Below are 19500 nucleotides of genomic sequence, written 5' to 3'. Positions count from 1 at the left end.
AAACTACTTGGGGCATTGCGAAATAATGATAAATATCCACTGAATACTGTGTGTCGTATTTGAAGAGTGTTCGTGTGGAAAAATTGGCAGGAATAGACTAAGGAATGGGTTTACGTATAATCTAGTAGTCCAGTGATTAAGGTCGGCCTTGGATGGGCACAATTGGACACATTTTTAAGCCTCGCTTAAATTAATTCCTGTCTCTCTTGAATTTACCCCAACTTTATTTTCAAATTGTCTCTCTTTCCCTCTTACCATGTGAAGCACTTCCTCGTTTGTTATCCTTTCTGTCCTCTTCACCTTCTCCATACTTCTCCACAATCACATTTAAAAAGCCTTCAATTTATACCTGTCATCTATCCATAATTGCCATTTTTCCGCGCCGTGCATCAAGGATTTAACGAGTCTTTTCTTAACATCCTTTCGCAACTCCTCTCTTTTGTCGAATGCTTATCTTCCTTTTGATAATACTTTCACCGTCTTGGTTCAAAACATGGCCAAGGTAGGTAAACTGTTCCACCTGTTCTAGTCAATGCCCTCCAATTTCAGCGTACAACCCTGACGTGGTCGAAGAGTATGTGCGTTCTGATGACCCCTAGAGCTGTGCTGTCAGGAGCAATTATCATTACTCCTGGTAGGGTCACCCATGGCGGAGTGGTCGGAGGCGCCAGGTGAATCATGGCACCAGTAGCCATGGATGGACGAGGGATGCACGGTAGGAGACGAGCGAGGGAGCAGTTCAGAGGAGAGAGAGTGAGTGACGGAGGGCGGGGGTTAGTCCATTACTCTATCAAGGCAAGGCGTGTGCTTCCGGGACAAAATAACATTCAACGATGAGGCAAATTCATAAATTACAGTTTAAAATTGAATTTCTGCGGTAAAGGCTAAAGCTTATGGAACACTTTTATTGGAGAAGTACTTTACGCGAAAATACATAAAAGTAAGGTAATTATAGGAGAAAGACTCCGTCGTTCAAATAAGATTTTACAGAGAGGAGTGAGTTGATGACAGAGATCTTGAGAAAGACACAACGATAATTTTAGTGAAAACTTTAAGTGGTACGTTGTTTTTTATGGCTCAGAGACATATTCGTTTAGGGATGAGGATAAGCGTGGATATATTGGGGCTTTGGCGACTTGAGTGTGGGGGAGGATGGGAAAGCGGAATGGGCGGGAGGGAAGGAGAAAAGCGAGGAATAGTCAGTCAGTTACCTCCCGACGTCATTCGAGGCGGGGATAAGATAGAGAGTCGTCTTTACTTTGGGGCGAGATTGAGACTATGGAATCTCTTCTACCACTTAACTCCTCGTCACACATTTGCAATATTAAACTTAGGGATAAATTACATGGCTTGTGCATGCATAGAAATAAAATTAATACATACAATATCTTAGGACTAACATACAGCCACGCATATTAACAATAGTTGCCTAGTTAATTAATAAATATAACACAATATATAAACATATGCACTTACAATACGAGCGTATATAAATACTATGCATACACATACCAATACATGTAAACGATGCCTGTAAAATAATATTCCTGGTTATGTTTACAAACGCCAATACAAAGGATGATGCTCCTTTGAAAGAAAGAGGGAGGAACCCGAAATCTCTTTACAGCTGGATTTTCACTGGTTAGTTTCCTGAGAAATTAGTGATTTATGAAGTGCGCACTTGAATGATGGGATAGATAGTGCATTAGTTATTATGGATGATAGCTCATTCTACTGAGGCCATGCTTTGACTGCAAATGACTGGTAGTATGTAGTTATTCTGTGATGAGGAATAACGAGGTTATGATTCCCTATGGTATTTAGTTTCAAGTATTCTATCAAATTAAAGTCATTGGTAAAGCACTGAGGTGTTTCATAATTTTGTATTTGATAGAGAGAGGGCAGCTTGTGGAGTTTCCTCTGAGATTCCAGAAATAACCAGTTAAGCTTGATAAAATATTCTATAATGTTACTGCATTTTTCAAATTGTAAAGTTGAGATTGGAAATGCATCGGAGGTTAGCACCCTTGTCCATCGAGATACCACTAGACTAGACTGGTGGACTGTCTGTAATAATGGTGGCATCTTCTTGGTCGATTTCAGTGCAGCTTTGAGGTTGAGCAGCCGTAATATTTAAAGGAGTCCACCTCCTGGCGGTGGGGGAAGGGGGTTTGAAAGGAGGGAGAGTGTGGACGGAAGAGCGTTATCACTTCAAGGTGAGGGCAGTAATCATCCTAAGTAAGGCGCGGGTGTTCCTTGAGGGAGTGAGGAAAGTTTAATTCAAAAGAGGTGAATGGCTGAAGGAAGTCGCACCATAATTTACGTAAGTCACCTTTCTTGTTTTTTTTCGGACAGGTTCGTACTTTTCCAATGCATCCAAATATCGGCCTCGTGACTCAAGGTGTAAGATTTCTGGAAATAGAAGGAAAGATTTTTGAGTTCTCCATAATCCCGCCTCGCCATCAAGGAGTAAGGATTGGTTCTTAGCGGCGACGTCACCGCCACGTTACTTCGGTCGGGTTTTCAAACCTTTCCCTCTTATTGGTTTAATGGAAGAAGGGACCATTTGGTGTCAATTTCGCCCAAAGGAAGACCTCTTTATATCAATATATTTGGCCGGGATATTCTCATTGCCAGTCACGCGCATACAGTTACAAATAGACTCGAAATTATAGCGTATTACCTTAAAATTTCATTTGCTCTTATGGTATTCTACCTATAAGGGGTAGTTTTTAGACGGTCCCCAGCGAATGTTTACTTAAACTTTTGACGAAAACTTCCTTTTGTATACCAAGTTAATTTACTAACAATCGCTAGGTATACAAAATTTGAGGAAGATTCAATTTTTCCATCGTGAAAATTAAATTTTGATTTAGTTTATTAAATACGGTGTGGAAATTGTCAATTCGTCGATTACTGCCTATTCAGCTGCATTAAACATCGTAATTGTAATATCTACCTATGATATAACGTACGCTCTCCATTATCTTGTCACTAGAAAAACCTTTTTCCCAAAGTATGTCATTAAAATCATCACTGATGACTTAGGGAATGGTGGGCACGTTGATAGCCCGTCTATTAATTGGGAAAATATATGATTAAAAATAATTACGTTTTCGGTGACTTTTCATCCGAATAATTATTTCTCATGTATAAGCACCGTTGATACATACCTCGGGTGCCCTTTGTGTTATTTTTCATCCACATTATGAAAGGTTTTTAATATAAATGAAAAGTAGTGCATCTTTTTTTTTCGGGATTATTCGACAAAGAATTTGGTAAAACCTTAAGTGTCATAGATCCTCTATTTAGGAGTAAATGTTGTGCTGTTCTGGAACTAGGTTAATGCGTCAGTTGCTGGCTGATCCGGGGGCTCCCGCATTGAAATTTGGACGGATGGGTATGTTGACCCGTCGGTGGGCTCTTGGAATGATTTGGAACAGGGAAAGGATATCTCGATCGTCGGTAGGCAAGAGGCAACCGTGCTCGTTAGTGTCTTTTTGAATATTATTATTATTAGGTAATCTACCGTTTAAGGTAGGTTTTTGGATGGACACAACTACCAAATAAATATTTTGTGACTCCTAACAAAACACAAAATCCAGCATCCTACTCTACATCAGGTCCCTCTTCATCTCTGAGTACTTTCTTCCTCCTTTCATCCCGTCCAACATCCCTATCCTGTTCCTTCCCTTTCCTCGTTTGCCTAACATTCTCCCCTCTATTACAGTCTTCAACATTCTACTACCGATCAATACACCCTTCATCCAATTTTTCTGCCTCCATAGGATTTCTCCCAACAAACCCATCTCTTCGCCCACCATACCAAGTACTTCGTCATTTTTTTGGAAATGTTGGTTGAATATTTTTTCAAAATTTAAAGGTGTTCTTCGAAATGAAGAGGTCGCATTTCGCTCTATTTTAGCCATAGTCACCGAACTGACTCCTTTATATCAAGTTACTCTCTGCCGTCACGTTCTGTTTGCGGTCACCATGTTCTCAATCTACGGATGTTGATTGCGGGCCATGCTTTTATTTTTTGCTAAAATGTTTTTTACTAAATGGAAACTTATAGTATTGGAGCAAATTTTTTGAATCCTATTTTCGTATCTCGAACCGCCGTTATGATTGATACCCTCCCTTGTAATGGTAGCCTTTCGCCGGGGCTTTCGATGGACAGTCGGCCTCCTCACCCCAAGGGTGATCCCCTGCAGCTGAGTATTGGAGACTCATTCTTCCTTGCCAATCGAAATAAGAGTGAAATTCGGAATGTATTTTCATCATGCTCCCCTCATTGGCGTACCTATTAACGTAGTCTTTGCAATTAATACACCCGTATGTGCGATTTGTGCGCGCAGTTTGCAAGGGTTGGTCGGAGATTACTTGAGCCTACCTCCCTCTTGGAAAGCGTTTTTCAAGATTCATATTACGTCCACAATTCCGAACTCCATCGCCACACCTTTGGAATAAAGTTCGTCGGTCATTTATTTCAAAGCCAAAATGCAGGAATGTCTTAAGCAACGCCACAAACTTTTAAGTTTTTATCTGCTCACGACAGTATGAAAGCTGCTAATTTGTGTTGAATCGGGTATTTAAAGTTTTTTTCATTAATTTACATGGTGTTTTCATGCCATGTGTATTAGTTATACCACCTGTATCATATAAAAGAGGTTTCAAAACTAATTTGCGCGTTTATATGCTTCGTGTGTGAATTATGCATACTGTAGATGGGAATTTTATCTCTTTTGAATTTTACTTTTATTTCACGTGTAGATACTTCGGCAGGGTTATTTATATCATATCGTTATATATACGTGCTTCCAAAGTGTTCTTGCCTCTAGGGAATGTCAGAGCGTAGTAAATTATCCATCTATTCCGTGGTGGTATTTTTAAGTACGGTTGGCCTTTTCCTGTCCTGCCGTCGGTGCGTCTCGGACCACCGTTTATTAACGAGCAGCAGTCGTGACCCCGGTCGCCCGATATTGAACGCGAAGTCTCCAACCGCCGGGACGAAGCAATCGCATGGGAAGGATGTCGCGGGTGAAGTCTTCTCGCCCGTCGTCCTCCCACAAAGACATGAAAGTGTCGCCAGCGGAAGGCGCGCTTCCTCCGACTGAACCACGCGGAGAGATACGGGGGTTGGGGTACAATGGGGGTTGCGGCGCGCAAGGATACACCGCGCGAACGGCCGAGGGAGAGAGGCTGGCTGGCGCTGAGTTGGTCCACGAAAGCGCGTTTACTCCCTTCTTCCCTCGGAGTATGCTTCTATGACTTACTATTTCTTGCATACATCCCCCTGATTTTTAACGGTATTTCAAGTATTTAATTACCGTGTGAACCTTGATAAGGAGCGTAGTTATGTACGGCGCTGAAACATGGTCCCTGAAGCAGGATGATAGGCGTAGGTTGGAGGCTTTTGTGGATATGTGAGTATGTAGAAGGTGAAGTGGATAGAAAGGAAAACAAATCAAGGGCTAGGAGCCATGGTGAGGGCGAGGAGAGAGGATCGCAGAGAGAAATAATTAGGAGATAGGAGAGATGGATACAAAAGGCGTTTTGATTGGCAATGGGATGTTGAAGACTTTAATAGAGGGGAGAATGTCAGGCAAGTTAGGAAAGGGGAGGAACGTAGCGTTGTTGGATGGGATGAAGGGAGGAAGGTAGGGCAGGATGTTGGGTTGTGATTGTGAAGAGAGACAAGGGAATTGTCGCTGAACTCTTGTAGTAGCTTTTGTCTTTCCAAGACCTACCGTAACCGGTGTATTACCGTTAATAATGATAAAATTGCCATATATTAGCAGTCGTTACATTTTGTGGGCGCGTCGACGGTATTCCAGAGACCACTTTCCACCGATTGCAACCCCATAAACTATTTGATAAAATTATATTTCTAAACCGATGATAAAATCAATTAATCTTCAAGTATAGAAAGATAAAAGTGTAAATGAAATAAATAGCCCAATTTCGTGAATATTTCCTCTTGGACGACGAGGGTCATATCATTGAATGTATTCTAACTCTCCTCTGATGTCCATCCGCTAGCGAATATCCCGACATCTATCGCCTTCCAACATCAAACGCCGAGGACTAAGAGGGCAGCGGTGCACGTCACAGCGGCATAGTGTTTCCTCTTTGGTCTAGAGGTATGCGGGGGTCAGGGCTCTGTGCCCTATCCTAAGCCGTGTGACGGCAACTACCCATGCGCCTGATGGGAGAGGCACTCTCTTATGCAAAGGGGTTAACTGCACGTAATTCATTGCCGGTTGCGCCATCCCAAGATTCCATCCACCCCTTCTAAGCTACGTTTCGCTACGTAGCCCTTAAACGGGCACCATCGTCGTTGAAGGCTCTCTCGGTACCTTGCTCCTTGCTTTGCCTGCCTTGTCACATTCGGCGATTCCCACGTTTCCGTAGACCCAAAGGAAATAAACGTGTATCCACTTTCTAATTAGGGGTTCAAGGATGGACTGTCTCTCCCGGTCATGTTACGTGCTAGGGTTACCTTGTCATGCTCCTGGAGCCTTGGTTTCTACCCACGTTACGAAAGAATGTAACCTGGGAGTGCGGGAAGCATTATAGACATTGTTCTTGGGGTTGCAGTTTTATTGTGACGTGGCGAATGCCGCTAAATGGCACCGTTTCCGACGTAACGGTGGAAATAATTCATGATGGAAGAATACACTTCGTTTTTTCACTTAAAATTTATTTATAACGACCTAGGTTTCGCCGTACTGGCGAAATACCGTACCGTATATACGGTATTTCGTCACAACATCTTGTTCCTTCAAACCCCCCGAAATTTCGGAGTGTAAGGGGGAGGTCTAGGTAGCTTAACAGGCTAAAGCACCCGGCCGGACATTTAGGGATTCGGGTTCGAATCCAGGTCTGGGCAAATAAATTTTCTTTCTTTGATGTTATCATATGATATCATTCCGAACTTCTCCAATCCAAAGTATAACAAGGGAGGGCATTTTCAGTAACTTGGATAACTTGCAGATCGCCTGCGAAGGGTATCATATTCAAAAATATATCTATGCCAATTTTAACTACTTACCTATTACTCGTTTCGATATTTTAATTGTGTCAGCCCTATAAATTCGATCTTAAATTGTTGCATTGTCTATTACTATATACCGGTGCATTCAATCCGCATTCCACGCGAATATTCATATAATTATATTGGAGAATGGTGATCCGTAAATTGTTTCAACCCTGTTTGCTGTTATAATTGTAAATATATAAGATGTTTCGGATGCGTGAACAATTAGCCTCAATGAAAAGTATTTAAATCCGTGGAAATCACAGTATATTCCGCCTTACTCTCGAAGAACATATCATTCTCGAATATGATCCGGGAGAAGATGGAATAGTTTCGTAAGCGCCACGCGGCATTCATTCTTTTTCGTGCGGAGGGCGGGTTTTTAAACCTTTCGGGCGGGCACTTCATTAACAAGTTTTTACTCGTGGTACATTGCCTTCACCGCATCATTCTCTTGCAAGTTTTGAGATTTTTCCCGGGGGTAGGTGAACGAGGAGTGTGCAGTCGTGCTGGGCGTGACTCGGCGACTCTCCTTCGTGGAGCGAGAAAAAGAAATACATGCATAAGTCGCTGTTCAGCAGAAAATATGTCCCCAATTTGCGACTGATTTCCAAGCAGAGCCAGGAAGGGAGTAACTTTATCCGGAACCGGTCGTGAATGCGTTGCTCACCGAGGAAGACGGCGACTTATCACTTCCTGCGAACAAACAGTCGCAGAAATGTCCCAAGGTGCGGTGACCCCGTGCAATTTAGAATATATGTAGTCTTCGAGGAATTCGCAGAGTGAGAAATATTTTCGCCGTCGTCGTGATGCAAGCGCACCAAGTTCACGAGCTGGCGCCCCCTCCCTTCACCTCCCACGGGACAGCGGCACCGTCGTCAAAGCAGCCGATGCGTCGAGGCAACTGCATTCGAGGGGCTGTACAAAGTAGAAGAGTGAGGGAAGGGGGACTGGAGTGATGTCGATGCCTTCCTCCCCCTTCGTAGGCGCGTGGTCACATCGTGCTGTCTCAGCAAGGGGTGGCAACCCTCCCCTCCTCTCAACCTCCCGAAGAAGAGATCGCTTCTTTCACGCGCCGTCAAGTTTGGCTCCTAATTTCGCTCGACCAAGTAATCCAGTGCAAACAATTGGAATATAACTGGTGTCACGACCGCGGGCTCGTTCAATTAGAATCCACTTGCCTGGTCGTTCATTTTACATTCACGTTCTCTCACGGAGAACTCCGCTTGTACTTGATCATGCATCCTTCATGGAATTAACCAATTATGACTGTCGTTAGTGCAACACGCGTGGCGATATTCAAATCGTTCTTGGTTTGTTGTCACTGCTGTTCGATGGTGCGGCGTCGGAATGCCCCCTCCACCTATCAGTCAATGACCTTTCGCTCGCTCCCCGGCCATGCTCTGTGTCCTTAAAGGCGAACATGCAATGGTTGTAATACCTGAGTAGTGAAAACAACTGTGAATGGTATTTTCTTTTTGCTCAGTTCTTTAAATGGTCAATATAGCAAGTATTCTAATCTGGGAGTGAATGACTTCCTGATAACCTCGTCAAAAAGATAACCCTAACTTTATTCAAAATACTGAGCTGAATCGCTTAACTCCACTCGAGATATTCAAGAAGTATTGAGAATTTTTATAAGCAATGCTTCACTGTATTGCGTGTTATCTTCCTTATGACTCTTAGTCGTGTTTGGAATTCCAATTAATGCAGGAGCTAGAAAATTTAATGTTGGCCCGTTTTGATGCAAGGTTTGCCCTTTTGCCGAGAAAGCGCTTTAGTGGTCCATGCACCACTGCGCATTTCACTTTCGGGACGAAGTCGCTCGGTGCGCATGCGCACACTTAATCGTGTGACTAACCTCGCTCTGAATTTGTTAGCCTTGCTTGTGATTGCCATTACTTCGTTAATATCTAAATAATTTCGTCGATTTAATAAATTGTTAAAGTATGGGATTGCGCGCGTATCATTCGCTTTGCTGTGTCGTCATAATAAATATCCCGGCTCACTAAACCACCGCTTAGAGGGAGGTATTTTTTTGGCTTTTGCTTGATGATTATGTAATCAGATAGTTTGCTGTAATTGTCTGATGCGGAGTAATATATCTCTTTCCTCTCTCTTCTATTTCAGGTGAGTGTTAAAATAATTGGTGTCCACAACTGCTGCATCCGAAGTGTTCTTGTCGGTGGGAGAGGTCGCGTGCCTGCGCGCCGTGTACTGCGCACGCGCAGTACGCAGTACGCGTATTCCCGAAACCGCAACGCACGCATCGCTGTTGAGTCCGTAAGTGAATTTTGGGATGTTTTCCGTGAGTGCCCGAAAATGTTTTTAGTTTTCAACATTGGCGTAAAAAAAATCTCACCGCCTATAATTGTTTATGCGATCATCAAATCGACTGCTGTGTGTTGAATGTTTGGAAAGTTCAAAGTTTGGAATGGAAATATGGCTGGGAAGCGAAATCGGGTATGACTTCTACGTGATCTCCAAGGATAAACCATAAAGACAGTAATCAACCCGAAGGTCTGTTTGGTGGGTGATTGTGGAGTTCACCCAGTACTAAGCCCTATACGGCGTGTGAAATTCACACATCAGGGTAGGGGGGGGGTTCCTCTCCGTGTGCCGGCTATGGTTTCTCAAAAAGATTTAGTACCCGAAAAATCACCCAGCTTGGGTGGAGCTAAGGGTGCCCAGAGAGGCTGGCCCACGAATCGAACCCGGACCCTCCGGCCAATAGTCCCAACGCTCCACCCCTGGACTACTGCGACCCTTTCCCCAACGATATACAATGCGTAAACTCAATAATGCGTAAATTTGTAAATTTTCTCTTTGGCATAATATTGGAGAAATGTTCCCAGAGATTTCGTTTCTCCTGTTCCATCGCAAATCTATCTGTTCTACTCTTAATCTCTCTCATTTTTTTGACATGATCTCTCCTACCGTAGTACAATTAGGGTAATGATGCATTATCAACATCACTGCTGAGGAGACCGCCTTCCAATTTATGCAAGAGATTTAACCTGTTGTTTAACCTTCGCTCCGTGATACCCAGACCAGCTGCTCTAATATTTTACTCGTAGATACGCTACTAATTTTATCATGATAACGTTTTACAAATCTAGCTCCTCTACGCTGTACGCGATCCAATTTAGCAGTCAATCCAAGTTCAGAAGGATCCCATATACTATCAGCATATTCTAAGTGAGGCCTAACCAGCGAGAGATAACATTTCTCGGGGATCGAGACGGTGCGGTGGCTATAGTACTGGCTTCCCACCCAGAGGGCTCGTGTTCAAATCCAGGCGGGGTTGAATATTTTTCAGTGGTATCTCGATCCCTACTTGAGGTGCTATGTGTAGGGCACTTTGAGTGAGTACGCCGTCCGTCGGATGGGACGTTAAGTTGTTTTACCCATTGGCGCCTTTCATGAAGAGCAGGCTAATGCCCACGCCGGGTTTCTCTCCACCCTTCATCTTTTCCTGTCTATCCCCTATGGCGCAAATGACCTCAGCTGTCGGTCGCCTCCCATGAATACTACTAATACTTCGTTAACATTTCTCTTTGAATTTTTCATCACATTTACCCAGTGCGGTAGGGAATGGATTGAAAAGGGATCACTGAGGGTCGAGGGTGATCGGCGATATTTATACAAGAAAATGGTGTGAATGGATTGACAGGGAACCGATATGTGTTTTGCGCCGGGACAGTAATCATTTTGCTATACCAGGACGGAGTTTGCTCGTGAAATTCCAGGCACACTAATGATACTTCCCCTGGCGTAGTCTACGCAAATGCCTCCTCTGCTATTCAACGACGGCTTTCCCGTATCTTCCCTCAGAATGCTCCTTCGTCTGCAGCCTTGACTTTTCCTCTGAATTACTGAAATGTGGGGGTGTTTCCGTAATGGTAAGTGGGTGATAAGGCGCGCACGTGTTCATTTGTCTTCTTCTCGAGTCGGGAGACCGGCAGGTGGAATGGGGTCGCTTATCTTCCGTCCTCGGCGGATTGAGAATAGATGCGGTTGGTGGGCCCTTTGAAGAGGAGCTGTGCCCGTCCGTTGAGAATAAATATTAACGGTCTCTGAATCGTCACTTTTTGACCCTCCACTCGAGAGTCATCCCATTAAGTATTTCAGGGGAAGATGCGCTTATTCGGAAATCTGTAGCGTGGATGATTCGTTGTCGCAGGAACGGAATCTGTGGCGAGTGGAGACGCAAGGCGACCTTTCGAGGGGGCAGCAGAGGAGTTCCCTTTTCGTTTAAAAAATCAGAGACGTGTAGTGTGTAGTTTTCACGGATTTTAAAGATTTGTAATACGGGCGAATCGCTCGCCCCTTGACACTCCTTTAACCGTCAAAGGGAAAGGTCCGATTGGTTATTGCCAATTTTCAACCGATGCTATTCTGCCTCATTTTAGCATCTGGAGTTAGGCGCATCAGAAGATGCGAATCCTCAGTCCAATCTCCACGACTCCATTCGTTATATTGGCATTCCGTTATGCGCAGCCAGCTGCTCGCGAGTGATCGCTACAAAATCTGAATTTGATTTATTTAAAAATCAGTCTGCATTTGAAATGTCGTATTTCAATTTCAAATTTTGCATTGAAGTAATGGAAAACGTAATTTATTTAGATGTTTTATAAAAGTGTGGATATGTTTTCACTTACTTGGTTGTTAAACGTAATAGTTTCAGGTTAAACTTTGTGGAATTCCTTCATGATTAGCGTAAAAAAAAGAAACTTTGCACTTCCACATAAAGATTAAATACTTCACACGACCATGGTTTCGATCTGCGCATCGTCACCTGATGATGACGGGCAGCATCGAAACTATGGTCGTGAAATATTAAATCTTTATATGGAAGTGCAAAGTTTCTTCTTTTGGCCTCATTACTTGATAGGTATTCAATGTTTTCTATGGTTTTTGGCTCAACTTTGTGGGAGTTCATGTTCTTGAAATGAGAGCATAATGTATTTTTCCACTGCTCTTTATTTTGATGTTTCTCATGATGATGACGCCTAAGTGTTGAAACTGGTATTACCAAAATAGAGAACAGTGAAAAAATGCATGGTATTCTTCATTTACCATTCAGTGTTTTACATAAATAAAGTAAGGCTCACCCACCATTCTGAAAATGGTCCAAACGTGTCATGGGAAATTCAAAACTTATATTTCAGTGGACATTCCGTGGTCGAATTTTTCATGATATAGCAAGTAACACTTAAGCCATACGAAGGAATAATGAATAGGTGAAAATATGTATAGCTTGTTCAGTATGCACCTGGGAGAAATGCAGCTTCGGCTGGAAAGTGGTTAGGCGAGTGAAAAGAATCGAGACGACTACATTCCGACGATGTTTTGTCACGGACTTGGATTTGTGATGGAAGGCGGGGAAAGGCGATCTGAGAGGAGAGGGCGTAGAAGTAAAAGGGGCGGAGAGAAAGGGCAGGGCACTCGCATAAGCGGGGCACCAAGGGGTGGCGTCAAGAATGGAGTAAGTAACAAGGTTGCGTGCACCGAACAATTATCGGACGAAATACCTTGTTCCCATAATTTGCTCTTGTTCTCGTCTGTCGAGATGATGATTCCGAGATGCACTTCAGGTTACTTGTCGCGGCATACGAGGTCTGTTCCAAAGGTAGTAGGACTTATATTTTCCCGGATGAAAGGACGGACGGGCGGCGGTTTCTCCGGCTGGGTTCGAGGGAGAGGACTCTCAGGAAAGGCTGGAGGCCGGTGGCAATTGTCTCGCAGCCTTCTACATCTACATCTACTTAATACCCCGCAAGCCGCCGCAAGGGCGTGTGGCGGGGGGTGTTAGGACACCACCCGCAATTTAGAAACGAAAAAGTAAAAAAAAACCGCATGCAATAACCACAAAATCATATATACACAAAAAAAACATGGCATACATTCATGCATGAACACTTACACCCCACAAACATGCAAACACTCAATCTACATCTTACATACACGTGCACCTGAAAGTATAACTAACAGCTTTGCAGTGTTTAACTTTGCTCCGACTTGTAAATTCAATGTTTTCAATATTTCTAAAGTGACTTTGGTTTCTTACTATTATGATTTCTGATTGTTCGTGGAAAGAATGAGTATTTGTACCTATCTGTCCTGGAATCTATCTCCCTTAGTTTATCTTTGTGGTCTGATCTACCTAAGTAGTGTGGGGCCATTAGAATTCCTTCAGTGTCATAGTTAAACTCATTTGTTCTGAGCCTTCGCGGAGTGTGGATCTTTCGTTTGCGAAACCTCTATAACGTGACCTCATGCGTCCACACTGCACGCATGTAGTACGCTCCTTCATGAACCGGTCCTTCCGGAAAAGCGCTACGCCATAAAATTTTGCGTGAAACTGGGCAACACCGGTAAAAAATACCCATGCAATGCTCAAGGCAGCTTATGGTGATAACGCAATGGATAGATCAGGTGTTTTTGAGTAGCAAAAGTTGGTTCGGGAGGGTAGAGAAGATGTCGAAGGCGCCGCACGTTCAGGATGCCCTTCGACTTCAAAAAGTGACAAACATCTTTGTAAGAGGGAAGGCTTTGCTGGACAGGGATCGCAGATTAAGTGTTCGCAAGGTTTATGATGAACTTGGCATCCATTAAAGAGATACGCATCGACTTGAGACCAAACAGATGGGCATGAGATAGGTGTGAGCAAAGTGTGTGCCGCGAGTACTCTCGGACGAACAAAAGGAAACTCGCACGCGGATCTGTCTAGAGCTTCTCGACTATGTGAATGAGCATCCAATTTTTTAGACAATGCTCACCAGACGTCTTCCTCTTCCCCCGCCTCATATTCGTGCTGGAAGGACATCACCACGGCTGGGTGGAAGAGTTACTAGAAAGGACGAAACGAGGGAGTTTAGCAGAAATGCAAGCGCAGCCTTCCAGAAGGTGTAAGAGTCGTGGAAAACCCACTGGCAGCGGTGTGTGGACGCCAGAGGGTTCTCTTTTGAAGATTTTTGAGTGAATGTATCAATTCTGGCAATAAATGTTTTTAATCGACTCAGTCCTACTACTTTTGGGACAGATCTTGTAGTCTTCCACACGCCCTTGCGTCTCATGGAAGCTGAGCGTGTTTACATTCGCATCCATTTTCTTCCCTTGCCGTTGCCTCTGTGATTGCAGCCCGATATTCGCGAAGACGGAAGATAAATTTATGAATTCAACTAAACCCGCCTTTCTTTTTCCAGTCAGCCCGGCTTCCATCTCACGGAACTGTGTCGCACTCCCCCTTGCTAATCGCTTGCTCAGCGCTGCAATACATTTTCTTCTCAAAATTCATTTAAATCCAAAATGTATTGCGATAATGTTTCGCGACGCCGCCGCTCAGGAGGCGCTGTGAATACGTGTGTGTCCTTTTCGGAGGGTGGGGACGTGAGGGAGAAGGGGGCCGCATCCACAGGTGTGACATGGAAAACTCTGCAGAGCTGTCTCCCTCCATGCCTCTCTGAAGTTCCTCTTTCTTGCTTGATTTTGTCAAAGAAACGTCGCAATAGTTCCTTACAGACGCCTTTTTTCGTCCCGTTGACCGAAAGCGAGTCTCATTTCTAGTTTTTACGTGCAAAGAGGGGTAACCGGTTAAAACGGAATGTGGTGGACCAACCAAAACGTTTCAAATTGACCGAATTCCCCGCTGCGTACAAGGATTCCATGTCAACATTATTTTCCCCCCTTGGTAGTACATCATCAGTGGTGTGTTTGTTGAAATTATCGTCGGGGGTCCTGGGGAGAACTCTTTGCCTTTGAGGAATCGGGGAATTCCAGCCATAAATATCATTTCATGTTATCCGATAAAAATCGTTGGGTTTTGATACTCGAGGAGCGAAAAAATGTTTTCATTTTCATTTCATGTTGATCCTCTCTGACATCTTAATGTAGACGTTAAAGTGTTGGAGGCGGGATGGGCGAGAGTGCCTGGGCCTGGGTTTAAGTGCACGTTCACCGAAGGGCACCTCTTGGGCGAGAGGAAGGCTTTTTTATGATCGGTGGTGGCAGTCTGAAGAGGTGGGTACTTGATGGGCTCAGCAAAAGTACAATTTCCGAGATATTCACATTGGGATTGCCTAAGAGTTGCCTTGCATCTAGACACATCGCCGACGCTGCACTGAGTACAGTTGCGTAGTTGTAATTGAAATCTCAATGAGTTCTTTCAAAAAGGCAATTTTCCGACTACCCTTTGGCTGAAGAGGTTTGTTGTTTATTGTTTTGGCTTGTTTAGACGTTTACCCTGTTACAATTAAACTCAGCTCAAAATCCTGATACGAGGGTGGTCTCAAAAGTTTCCGAGCTAACAAAGATACGAGACATTTTTCCCTAAATTTTCTGAGGTCTGAAACTTTTCAGACTACCCTCGTATGTTATAAGTTGATTCAAATGACAAAAAGGGACTTCCATACGAACAGTTTAAGTTGGTATCAATGCGAAGCAAAGGAGAGGGAACGAGAGGATTTCAGCTTCGACCGGTGATACTCCTCTATTATTCAGAGAGATAAAGGTATCTTCTGAGATTTATTTAAATACAGCTTCTCTTGTGAGCAATTGTTTTCTTTGAGAAAGATGTAAATCTAATATGGCTTGCATGCAATTATTTTTTTCTTGCTTTAGCTCTTAAACGTTAATCACTTAAAATATATGTGATTAAAAACTGAAGAGAGTTAACTCTAGACCGATAACGCTATATTTTTCACCCTATTCTGGTAGCGTGGGTTGACAATTTTGAAAAAATTCGAATCTCATACCCATTATTACTGTGGGAGTCCTATGGGCCCTAATTTGTTTCGTTTTTTAATGTAAAATCGCGTGACACATCGATTGACGTGATGTATGGTAAAGGTCCAGAGTCGCAAACGTAAGCCGTTTTCGTTTGGCGCGAGATTTCAAACCGCTCTGGTGTGTTTTTCACCCTCGTTACCGTTCTGGGGTTAACTATGGCAGTTACATTTCCCAAGGCTTCACCCGCCACTCAAAAACATCTTGCAACACAAGTGAACGATTCTTCGGCTCCTTGTACGTCCCTTCTTTCCGTATTGATTCTCTTCGGCCCGGTCTCTTCTCCCTTTTATGTGTCTCGCAAGCCTCGCAAAATTCTCTCTCTTGATTTCATTTTAATAATGGCTATTTCATCTTCAGCGTCCAGTTCTCCGAGCTCCATATTCTCCTCGGGCCTACGATCCGAATGGTCCACGTTTCCGCTCCATGGAGTCGTGGACCATCGTCCTCGTTTCCCACACAGGATTGCTTACACGTATTGATTCCGTGTTTCAGGTCTTTGACAGTAGTGGTCAATCAGGGAGAGACGTGGACGCCCTCTCGCATTGAGATCGGTCAAGGTGGATTCGCTGACGTCAGTGTATAATCAATTATTGCGACGCGCGCCCTGTTTCTTTTCTTCTGCCGGCCCTGAGAAGTCGGCCTATGCAGAAAATATTCCGTCTTTCGCCTCCACGCGGGTGTGCCGTTGTCTTCGGAGGATGGGGTGAATCCTACCTCTCCTCCCCTCGCTCTTCGGAGAGGCGTCGGCGCGAATACGAAAGATTGTTGGTATATTAATGGAAGGAGGGGTCGTTAGAGCGAGTGCGCTGCTGGCGTTAGGGGCCATTCTCATTAGGAAGTGGATGCAGCAAAAAAAAGAAGGAATTCGTCAAAGAAGGAAGAACCGAGGAGAAGAGAGGGTGGGACGGGGTCAGAGGGCGAGGGAGGGTGGCAATCCATGCCCCCGCCTCCTCCCCCCCCCCGTTTCCCTCCTTGTGTCGGCGGCGAAATCAGACCCTCGAGTCTGCGCAGTCCGCCGCTCTGCTGCGATATGTGGTTCCGCCTCTCCCCGTCAGATGGCAGGAGTAGGGGGTTTAGTTTCGCGACGTCCCAAAGAGAACTTCTGTCGGAGATTTCGTCGTCATTTGGTGTATTTCACGGCCACGGGTATCCGTCCTCGTGGAATAAAGAGAGACAGATATCCAGTGGCACGCATAAGATGGTTATTGCATACTGAAGACTTTAAGGTAAACCTGGTCGTAGAAACGATCAATATGAAAGCGTTAAATATTTATTTTTGGAATCAGTGGGCGAAACGCCCTTTTGGCGAACTTTATGTTTCAATACATTTTAAGCTTTGGGCTTGAATCATGAGTCATTGGTAAGTGATATTTATTTTTTTATGCGGCAGTAATAAAAATAACCCTAGTTATCTACCCTAGTCGAGGGTATAGCTCACCTCATACGTAGGAAGCGCTATGCGACGCATGAAGTTCACATATCGGGATGGTAAAGTGGTCTGGGGCCCGGGCAGCATTTCCTTCCATGTGCAGCCTTTGGTTTTCCGGGACGATCTCGTACCAGGCAGTGAAAATGGCCGCGAACCATCGATGGCGGGAACATTAGGGGATACGGGGAAATTATATGAATTGCATAAATTATTTATGAAGCATTTTTAAAGAATAATTTCGTTAGTTTAAGAAGCCTATACAAAAATGTATGAGTCACAGACACCTTAGGTATAAATATGTAAGTAAAAGGCGAGTGAAAACTTTAATGTGGAGCGTCGTCGTTTGGTATTGTTATGAATCTTGGTCGTGGGTGCAAGAGGACGATTAGGACTTGGAGGCTTTCGAATGGCGGGTTGGAGAGGAATGAGAGCAAATTAATTGGCCAAAATGGAAAAGAAGGAATACGTGGTGTGGTCTTGGAATGGCGAGGCGGAGGGAATGGAGTGGGCGTTTTTTGATGGGAATAGCAAGTACGCAGAGCTAATGAACGAATTATTGCAATATAGGGTTTGGGGATATTTCGTCTGTTGTTAGTAAGAGCATAGGAGTAGTGTTAAGTTACAGGTTTCATCAAATCCCTATTTAATTCCTATCAAGTCTAACCTAACCCGGTAGACTACTGCTAATAATAACAATACAATACCCTTCTTGCTTTCCGTCCAAGTCTTCCCTCGCTTACCCATTATTCTCTCACCCGTATATGTAGTCCACAGGCATTCATTCCATTTCCCCTCTAAATATGACCTGCATCGCTATCATCGAATTTCTCCGGACAGCTTCCTTTCTCTCCTTCTCCATGCCTCCTTTGTTTGTATTCTATTCTCTCCATCTCATTTGTGTCCTTCTTTGTCTCAAAAACGCATCCACAAAAGCATCCAAATCCACGCTTCTCCTCTTTCCTCGCCGTCCAATGTCTCCCAGCCATGCGATATTGAAATTTCCCCGAGTTATTGCTCGGGGCGTTCATCTTAGGCAATAGTCTCTGGTTTCTAGGCACCAGGTGCTCCAGTGCAAGGAGAGCGGTCTCGGGAAATCATCTCAATCATTGGTTTCCGTGATTTTCCACCCAATTTGTTCTTGCCCCGACAGCCTTACTCTCGGCCTCGACTCCTCTCGCGGCCCGCCCGAAATCAAATGGAAACAGCGGCGAATATTCGCCCGAAGAGAAAGGGGAGTTGGGATTTTGGAATTGGCCTCTCATCAACCGAAGCATCTGACTAATACGAATATGCATTTGAGTTTTATGATTCAAACGTAAATTTCTCGCACCAAATTTTCCAGAAGTGACATTTCGAGAATCGTCGCGTTGGCATATAGCAAGAGCACGTCTCCATACTTCCGCTTCCCAAAATACACTAGATGAATGAAACGACCTCAAACCTGCGCATGATTTTGAGGGGGAATGTTGCTTCCACGTGCCACCAGGAGAGCTTTTGAAGGTCATTTAGTTTGTGGTTTACAAGCATGTGTGCATTAGTTTTCAGCCCACCCTCGCACTAATGATGTGCTCGATATTCGTTAGGGATGATGTAATGTCGTGTTGCCATGTTGGCGTTGTCGATATTGCTCGATATTCCCAATAATTTTGACAATGTCGATAGAGTATCGTCGCTGTGTCGATGTTTTCCATCGACGTCCGATTTTTTTCCGATAGGAAGACGCCTAGCCTCCTCATGGTGCAGTGTGGGTTGCGTCTTCGCAGGATACCCGCTAACACGAAATGATGCCGCCGCTGGGCGTGAGTCATGGATGTCTATCACTACGGTTACTTTATTCAACTCACTTTCGCGATCACCCAGGTCTGTGTATATCAAAGCTCATAACTTGTAATAGCCTTGACATTTAACGTAATAATCGTGTTATCTACCCGCATATAATTATAAAAAATAGCTTTCCAAGAATATTAGGAGCCATATTTGAATATTGACAGATCTAAGAAACGGTAGAGAAAGTTATTGATAACAGCATCACTCCGAGGTTAACGTATAGTATTTTAAGCCCAACCGGAGGAAGAGAAAAGACAAACATAATATAGTTAAATTCCAAGAAACTGCGGGAGATACCGCAGCAGTAACTTTTAACTGAGTCATCCGCTAATATGCATTTCAATGCAACAATTTCAGTGGGTAAAAATCATTCGCCTCGACCGGGATTCGAACCCGGATCCCTCGATGCCCCCAA

Source organism: Hetaerina americana, unplaced genomic scaffold (genome assembly GCF_022747635.1).
Source record: "Hetaerina americana unplaced genomic scaffold, ioHetAmer1.1.p SCAF_5, whole genome shotgun sequence".
NCBI classification, from domain to species: Eukaryota; Metazoa; Arthropoda; class Insecta; order Odonata; family Calopterygidae; genus Hetaerina; species Hetaerina americana.
Note: the sequence above shows the minus strand (reverse complement) of the source record.